Below are 10,671 nucleotides of genomic sequence, written 5' to 3' on the forward strand. Positions count from 1 at the left end.
ACCTTTAGTACTGGCCTCACGTTCGTATGCAACTACCACGCCCACATTTAACACGTTGACTGATCCTCCCACGAAACAGTTACAACCAAACAAACAAAATTATGTTATACTACCTGATGAAGAAGTAAGGAAAAACATCGGATCTTCTTTTGTAATAGAGAACACAAGTAAACTCTCACACCAACATCGTTGTCATCGTGTGGTTTTCATAGTGAAAATAAGCGAAACCTTCACAGCAACATTATTGTCATGTTTTGGAAAGTGAATAAAAGTACAATCTTCACACAAACATCGTTATCATGTTTTTGATAGTGACTACAAGTGAAATTTTCACACCAACATCGTTATAATGTTTCGCGATAGTGAATATACAAGTAAAGCACAAACAACGTCACTATTCGTCTTGGCAATGAGTAGACATGAATTGTTCACAACAACATCTTTATTTGTTACTTGGTGCAAATACGTAAAACCTTTACAACAACAACGTCATCGTATTACTTGGTGAATATAGGTGAAACGTTTCCATCAACACCATCACCATCGTGTCTATTGGAGAATTTAAGTAAAACTTTCACGCAGTAGCAAAGTCATCCGCCAGTCTCCTCTAACTATCTCCTGAATGTGAAATAGTCCCGTTAGCTTTTCCTGGAAACACCACTACCTTACCTAGTATATGAAACCTGTGTGTGCATCACCCGTTAATATCACTGCGCCATTACCTTACATGGTGTACTGAACCTGTTTGTGCACCATCCGTTAATATCCGTACGAAGTGACAAGTAAGTTTCGACAGCTTAGCCTAATATAAATATTTGCGCAATGCTTTTTTTACTCAATATGTACTATATATAAGCTATATACTAATGTCCCGTGGAACCTATCTATGTACCACACACTCTCCCAGAAAACAACAAACAAACAAACAAACAAACAAATAACACCCTCCACCCTAAGACAAACAAACCGTCACCATCATAACCAAAATGCCTAACTCAGAGTTGGGCATTGTGTAATCTATATTATTTTCGTGCTTGGTGGGTCATTTACTATAAACAAAATTGACGTAGTTTGAAATTGGTCAATAGCAGGTGGAGATATCCCAAGTGAAAACTATTTGCCCAAGTCATCTTTTTAGATAGGCGTTTTGCTTCGGTAAAAGTCATACTACCTAAGTCATCTTTGAACTACGTTTAGAAATCAAAATGGCTGTGTGGAGAAACAAACTGTAGAAGGATGGAAACTGCCTAATTCATTACACTTGTTTGCGTGACACCTTTTCGTTCCTAAATCTAACTTGAATGGATATGCAGACATTTACGTAAGCGATGTTAAGTCAAGGTAATAGTGATAATTATTTACAAAGTATTTTTGTTTACATTGCCTAAATGGTATGGTCCATAAAACATTAAAACGAGTTAGGCATTTTTCTTTGCGACCGCTACCTTTTTGACACACGTTGTAGGCTTAATGTAGGCGCGTGTGCAGAAATTTATGCCGGGGGAGTGGCCTAGACAATCATTGCTTAGTGAAGGTTTGTGGGTTGTTGTTGTTGTTGTGTTGTTGTTGTTTTTTTTTTTTTTTTTTTTGGGGGGGTGCATATTTTGTGTCATCTATAACTGATACGGCACCACTCTCTGTGTCACCCTTACCTGTTAGAGAACTGTTCTGTGTCACCTTTACTTGACAGAGTACAACGCTCCGTGTCACCCATACCTGTTACAATAATGAATCATCAAACAATCATACACCACTTTTAGCAACACCAATTGATGCATTTGGAGTCCCACTGTCTGTGTCACCTTTACCTGATATAGCACTTTTCTCTGTGTCACCCATACCTGTTACAATACTATTCACAGAGGCTTCAAAAACTACAATACAAACCCGAAGGTGATGTTCTTTCAAACTGTTAAGTGAAGAAAACATTTGGGCAAACTTCCCTTGCAGATTCACCCACAATGACATATCATGTGAGCAACTGTTTAAAAAACAAATACCAATTGCAAAAAGAAAGTTTGAAGACCTTCAGTACATAAAAAAGTGTTGCCACCTATTGTACACACATTTTACCATAAGCTACTTCGTCTGTAATAAATCCATTTCATTCCATAGTCTTGCAAACAGGCTAGAAATGATCATTGGGGTGTTGTGAATATGAAACCACTTGATGACAGCGTCAAAAATGTGCGCGAAAAAAATTGGGGTCATTTTTCAAGATGACGTATGTTTCAGAATTTAACATCCATAACTCGGTGGCTGTTCCAGACAGGAATGTGTTTTTTGTGTGTGTCAAACCCTGTGTTTTTATGGTCATAGAACATGAATATAATATTTGTAAGATGATTTGGTGTAAAGTTTACCCACATTAAAAAAACCCAATTCCCAACAAATAATAGGTTATTTCCTCACGAGCTATATATTCGGTCCCATTTTCATCCCGTCTGTATTAGTTACCAAACCAAGGAACTCTACTTTTAGGTGTTTAAACATAATCCCATACAGAACGACACAAACAAAACCCACCCCGCAACCATGTGTTTTGTAAGTAAGTCTCCTGATCCATCAACATGTGATGTTTGCTGCATCCACTCCTTGATCGACCTGGACAGCCATCCCCCTCCCACCTCACGCGACCATCCAACCTCAGAAGGCATGGAATATTTTCCGACATACTGACATGTGCTAAACACTCTTTACCAGTCCACCTGTTTGAGAGACTAACTGGCCAGCATTCAGTACCACACGTTTCCTACTGATGTTGACCACACATATCGTCGCTCGATCCCCCGCAGCATGAAATATGTGTGGCATAGCAGGATCACTAACACAACATGTTTTCCACGACAGGCTCCTTCATGAACTCAATCACTGGCAAACTCACAATGCACCGAAACCGAACAGTCGAATACGGCGGATACCCAATCTCCTCCGCCACTGTTACTTTTTCCAATCAAATTATTGAGATAACTTGCTTTTATGTGGTCAACATACCCTTGTACAAGTCTAATGTCGCTCCATAAGCACTAAAATTGAGACCCCACAATATATTATCCTTGATGGGTGTCATGTACAGCCGATTCTCAGAGCCCCTCCCTTCCAAGGTCAACCGGACAAGGTCTACAATGGGGTCCTCCATTCATGTTCGGACATATTGACCAAATCGTCTTTAGTTTTACTTTCAGTGCCATATTTTATCCGCTGTCTACTCTGGACTCAATCTAGCACCCAGTGCATGCACCGAAGACACGTGGCCAGTACTTATCAGTGGTTTAGGCCTGATGATTGATGCACACAGTTGAATCCGTAGAACTGTCTAACATCCAGTTTCTCCATCCCCTCTCTCCTGGACAAACCTCAGTGAGTCCTACAACCTGTAGACTGGGATGTGTAACCTCATCTATCCTTACATGTACCGTCTGTAGCTATCACAACATCACGGACACCGCCCACCACAGAGCTGTCCCTAATATCCAGCTACCCCCAACAGGGGTTCCCATGGCCCCGCGGCTCTATATCTAAAATGTACCACCCCTGTTAAAAATAGTCTTTCTTCAGACAAATCACTCGAGGAAAGCTGTCAACCACGTCTCTAGTGATTCACGAAAATGTACCAGCTCATACGACATGGTTTGTAAAGGCGGCTCTGCGAAATTGGATTCGAGTTGTTGCACCCAGCCTACCCCGGCTATGTTCTCCCAAGACTATACAGGTTTGGACAGTCTGACCCATATCTCATCCCCAGAGACATGGCATGATGTTAAAAGGGGCATGTCTTGTAAGGTTTAATCATACTGACATACTTAATCATACTGGCAGTTGCGCTGAATGCATACACGCATTGACTAAAGAATTGATATGAGGTTCATTAATTACAGGAACTATCAAAATTAAAATTAGGTGTGAGGAAAACACCGGAAGTTATCATAGTATCGGAAAACATGGCTGAATTTAGCTTGTATAATATACCAGATTACGGTCATTAGGTTTGAACACTACCGATCACTCTGACACACGTGTTTTAATTATACCCGTTGTTATCAAAATATATAGAAGAATTGTTTAATTTTGTAAATAACAAATTTCAATGAAATCAATCACGTTCCAGGCAAATCTGAATATAGCATTGCTGGTATCATATTAGTATGTCAAGAATACAGTGGTAAGTGATTATTTGTGTGTGTGAAATAGTCTTGAAAAGTGGTTCAGAATACATCTAATTGTTCTGAAAGCATGTTTTTCATATTCCTCACCCCTCAAAACATGTCTTGATACAAACATCACAGCAACATGTGAAAACATTGGCAGAAATATGACTTTGTTTTAATATGGTGGCAGCCATCTTGAAAAATGGCCGCCATGCGAAACGCACGCAGGTTTGAATGTGCCTTCATGTGGTTTCATGATCCCCACATCGTAATATATAAGTTTAGCCATGTGAACTAACGTTACACTGCCGGTACCGGTACGCCACTATTTAGGTGGCCCTGTTTGCAGGACTACTACTGTACTAGATCAGGGAGGGGTTTTAAACCACACTTTATTTGGCAAGAATAAGGGGTGGGATTTAACTCAGTCGGTAGAGCGCTCGGCAGAGGTTAATGCGTTGCAAGATCGAACTTCTTTGGTAGACCTGACTACATTGGACGTTTTGCGTTCCAACCCATGACCCATGACTGGTATACCAAAGGTCATGGTATGCACTGTCCTGTCTACTTTTGGAGTGACGGCAGCTGTCTTCCTCTCTTGTTTTCATTATGGCCCCATAATAACCGTAATACAATGTGCTGAGTGCGTCGTTAAATAAATAACTATTATTTTTCTTCTTCGCAGAAATAATGTTAAAATAAAAACAGTGTAAACGGAGTACATCATATTGTATAAAATTATTTTATTTGAAAGTTTTGCAGTTCCATAGAAGATTAAATGTGCGTAACTTAACATTGAATGAAATCACATTGCCTAAGCCTCTGATTGCAAAATACCTAAGTCAAAATATTTATTTCAAAAATGCCTAAGTCACATAGGGATCAGATCATGGATGTGTTTAAAAATATCACTATACTCCGACCAAAAGATGTGGAATTTATTGTAGTTTAGCTCATTCAAATGTTTCAAATGAGTTGATTTTGTTAATAAAAATGTTTTTTTTTATCTCACCTGTGAAATTATTAAAAACGAGTTAAGCATTCTGGTTATGAGAGTGACGAAACACAAAACACGCACACATACACTAAATATATCTACCAAATTATAAAAATCCATATAATTTGAAACCTATTCCATGACCATCACACATTCGCGTACACCATTTGTGTCAGTATTTAAAAAATAATATTTCTGTACTAAAAATAATACATACATATATATAACAGGGTATGCACAAACACACTGACAGACACACACACACTGACAGAGACACACAAACACTCTGACAGACACACACACATACTGTCAGACACACACAAACACTCTGACAGACACACACAAACACTCTGACAGACACACACAAACACTGTGACAGACACACACAAACACCAGGGTATGCACTTGGAATTTTTTTTGACTGGCCAATCGGGCCGCTTACAGCAACACTTTGACTCGCCCGTACAACATTTGTAAGGCCGTGACCGAATTTCGTTAAAGAAAAGAACTTACTTAAATTGCACTTTAAAAACATGTTACTATATCATACAAACAATAATAACAACACAAAAGAAGAAAACAGAACTTGTTTTAGTTTTATTACAAACTTCTTCTCCCATTTTCTTTGGGACAACAGTCTTGTGTGCCTCACTCTCTTTGAGTAACTGAAAGAAGATGTTAACAAATTGAATCACAATTGACAACATTCAGCAGGCTTTTTATTTTATTCATGCAATGTACTGATATTGCTGTTACATACTGAGTAATTATTTAATGTTATAATATATAATTTTAAACAATATCGTTGATACTGTTAAACTCATCTTTTAGGCCTTAAAAAATTATCTTGAGAAGATTATCATTTGCCGCTGTGTGTGGGGATGGGGGTGGGGGGGGGGGGGTGACGGCAATGCTCCATCCCCAATCAGGAATTTGTTTGCCTTTATAAGTTTGTTTTCTAAAATGCTGGTTGCCCAACCCCACTGCCATCGGATCCCCCACCAGTGCCAACCCCTGCACATATAAAACACTGGGGTGTGTGTGTGTGGGGGGGGGGGGGGGGGCCCACCCCACATACCCATCAATCTAAATTGCTGTCTACTATAGTGTTTTCAAGTTATGTAAAGCCTATACTTGTGGATGGTAAATACAGATTACTTTAACTTATGGGGTACGGGTCGAACTCATGCCTCTATTTTTAGTGCGAACCTCACCGCTCAACAAAATTGACTTCTACACAACAGTTCGCTGACGTGTTGCTGTAAATAGGATTTCGTACGGGAAAGGTGGAGGGGGGATAGATAGGTATACCATTTTAGTTTGCTTTACGCATTAAAATTATATTGTTTGCTTAACAGTGACAATGATTATTAAACTACTAAACATTTGTATCAAGGGACTCTAAACCAATGATGCTTAAAACAATCATGTTACATGTGTTAGTAATACAGGTGAGGATTCGGGGCGGATGTTTGGACTCTCTAGCCCTTGTCTTCCGAAAACACACATACGCACGCAAGCACGAACGCGCGTCTGTAGACAGATACACAAAGACACACAAACACGAACATACACAAACTTACAAATCCATGCTCATAAAAACACAAACACATAGACATACATAGGCCTACACACATGCAAAACCACTCACAGACGCAAACGCTCACACATTCATACATATACATACTTGATACACACATACACAAACGTACAAACACATGAACATACACACATGCAAACACTAACACATACGACACAAACACATTCACAGACACGCAAACACACTAAGATACACAGGCAAACACTGACACATAAGACAAAAACACACTGACAGACACGAAAACACTCACACATACAACACAAACACACTCACAGACAGATGCAAACACACTCACAGACACACACAAACACACTCACATACACATGCAAACACACTCACAGACACACACAAACACACTGACAGACATACAGAAACAATGTGACAGACTCACACAAACACACTGACATACACACACAAGCACTCTGACAGACACACATAAACACTCTGACAGACAAACAAAAACACTGTGACAGACACACACACACACCGACAGACACACACAAACACACTGACAGACACACACAAACACTCTGAAAGACACACACAAACTCTCTGGCAGACACACACAAACACTCTGACAGACACACACAAACGCACTGACAGACACACACAAACACACTGACAGACACACACAAACACTCTGTCATACACACACAGTGTTACACAACACTGTTACAGACACACACACAAACACTCTGTCAGACACACACAAACACACTGACAGACACACACAAACACTCTGAAAGACACACACAAACTCTCTGGCAGACACACAAACACTCTGACAGACACACACAAACACACTGACAGACACACACAAACACTCTGTCATACACACACAGTGTTACACAACACTGTTACAGACACACACACAAACACTCTGTCAGACACACACAAACACACTGACAGACACACACAAACACTCTGAAAGACACACACAAACTCTCTGGCAGACACACAAACACTCTGACAGACACACACAAACACACTGACAGACACACACAAACACTCTGACAGACACACACAAACACACTGACAGACACACAAACACTCTGACAGACACACACAAACACTGACAGACACACACAAACACTCTGACAGACACACAAACACTCTGACAGACACACATAAACACACTGACAGACACACACAAACACTCTGACAGACTCACACAAACACACTAACAGACACACACAAGCACTCTGAAAGACACACACAAACTCTCTGGCAGACACACAAACACTCTGACAGACACACACAAACACACTGACAGACACACACAAACACTCTGTCATACACACACGGTGTTACACAACACTGTTACAGACACACACACAAACACTCTGTCAGACACACACAAACACACTGACAGACACACACAAACACTCTGAAAGACACACACAAACTCTCTGGCAGACACACAAACACTCTGACAGACACACACAAACACACTGACAGACACACACAAACACTCTAACAGACACACACAAACACACTGACAGACTCACACAAACACACTAACAGACACGCACAAGCACTCTGACAGACACATACAAACACTCTCAGAGACACACAAAAACGCACTGACACACACACAAACACACTGACAGACACACACAAACACTGTCAGACATACACAGTGTTACACAACACTGTTACACACACACACACACACACACACACACACACACACACACACTGACAGATACACACAAGCACTCTGACAGACACACACAAACACACAGAGAGACACACACAAACACACTGACAGGCACACACAAACACACTGACAGACACACTCAAACACACTCACAGGCACACACAAACACTCTGACAGACACACACAAACACACTGACAGACACACACTGACAGACACACACAAAAACTCTGCCAGACAAACACAAACACTCTGACAGACTCACACAAACACACTAACAGACACACACAAGCACTCTGACAGACACACACAAACACTCTAACAGACAGACACAAACACACTGACAGACACACAAACACTCTGACAGACACACACAAACACACTGACAGACACACACAAACACTCTGACAGACTCACACAAACACACTAACAGACACACACAAGCACTCTGACAGACACACACAAACACTCTCACAGACACACAAAAACGCACTGACACACACACAAACACACTGACAGACACACACAAACACTGTCAGACATACACATTGTTACACAACACTGATACACACACACACACACACACACACACACACAAACACTCTGACAGATACACACAAGCACTCTGACAGACACACACAAACACACAGAGAGACACACACAAACACACTGACAGGCACACACAAACACACTGACAGACACACTCAAACACTGTGACAGACACACACAAACACCAGGGTATGCACTTGGAATTTTTTTTGACTGGCCAATCGGGCCGCTTACAGCAACACTTTGACTCGCCCGTACAACATTTGTAAGGCCGTGACCGAATTTCGTTAAAGAAAAGAACTTACTTAAATTGCACTTTAAAAACATGTTACTATATCATACAAACAATAATAACAACACAAAAGAAGAAAACAGAACTTGTTTTAGTTTTATTACAAACTTCTTCTCCCATTTTCTTTGGGACAACAGTCTTGTGTGCCTCACTCTCTTTGAGTAACTGAAAGAAGATGTTAACAAATTGAATCACAATTGACAACATTCAGCAGGCTTTTTATTTTATTCATGCAATGTACTGATATTGCTGTTACATACTGAGTAATTATTTAATGTTATAATATATAATTTTAAACAATATCGTTGATACTGTTAAACTCATCTTTTAGGCCTTAAAAAATTATCTTGAGAAGATTATCATTTGCCGCTGTGTGTGGGGATGGGGGTGGGGGGGGGGGGGGGGGTGACGGCAATGCTCCATCCCCAATCAGGAATTTGTTTGCCTTTATAAGTTTGTTTTCTAAAATGCTGGTTGCCCAACCCCACTGCCATCGGATCCCCCACCAGTGCCAACCCCTGCACATATAAAACACTGGGGTGGGGTGTGTGTGTGTGTGTGGGGGGGGGTGCCCACCCCACATACCCATCAATCTAAATTGCTGTCTACTATAGTGTTTTCAAGTTATGTAAAGCCTATAATTGTGGATGGTAAATACAGATTACTTTAACTTATGGGGTACGGGTCGAACTCATGCCTCTATTTTTAGTGCGAACCTCACCGCTCAACAAAATTGACTTCTACACAACAGTTCGCTGACGTGTTGCTGTAAATAGGATTTAGTACCGGAAAGGTGGAGGGGGGATAGATAGGTATACCATTTTAGTTTGCTTTACGCATTAAAATTATATTGTTTGCTTAACAGTGACAATGATTATTAAACTACTAAACATTTGTATCAAGGGACTCTAAACCAATGATGCTTAAAACAATCATGTTACATGTGTTAGTAATACAGGCGAGGATTCGGGGCGGATGTTTGGACTCTCTAGCCCTTGTCTTCCGAAAACACACATACGCACGCAAGCACGAACGCGCGTCTGTAGACAGATACACAAAGACACACAAACACGAACATATACAAACTTACAAATCCATGCTCATAAAAACACAAACACATAGACATACATAGGCCTACACACATGCAAAACCACTCACAGACGCAAACGCTCACACATTCATACATATACATACTTGATACACACATACACAAACGTACAAACACATGAACATACACACATGCAAACACTAACACATACGACACAAACACATTCACAGACACGCAAACACACTAACATACACAGGCAAACACTGACACATAAGACAAAAACACACTGACAGACACGAAAACACTCACACATACAACACAAACACACTCACAGACAGATGCAAACACACTCACAGACACACACAAACACACTCACATA

Source organism: Gigantopelta aegis, unplaced genomic scaffold (assembly GCF_016097555.1).
Source record: "Gigantopelta aegis isolate Gae_Host unplaced genomic scaffold, Gae_host_genome ctg2220_pilon_pilon:::fragment_2, whole genome shotgun sequence".
NCBI classification, from domain to species: Eukaryota; Metazoa; Mollusca; class Gastropoda; order Neomphalida; family Peltospiridae; genus Gigantopelta; species Gigantopelta aegis.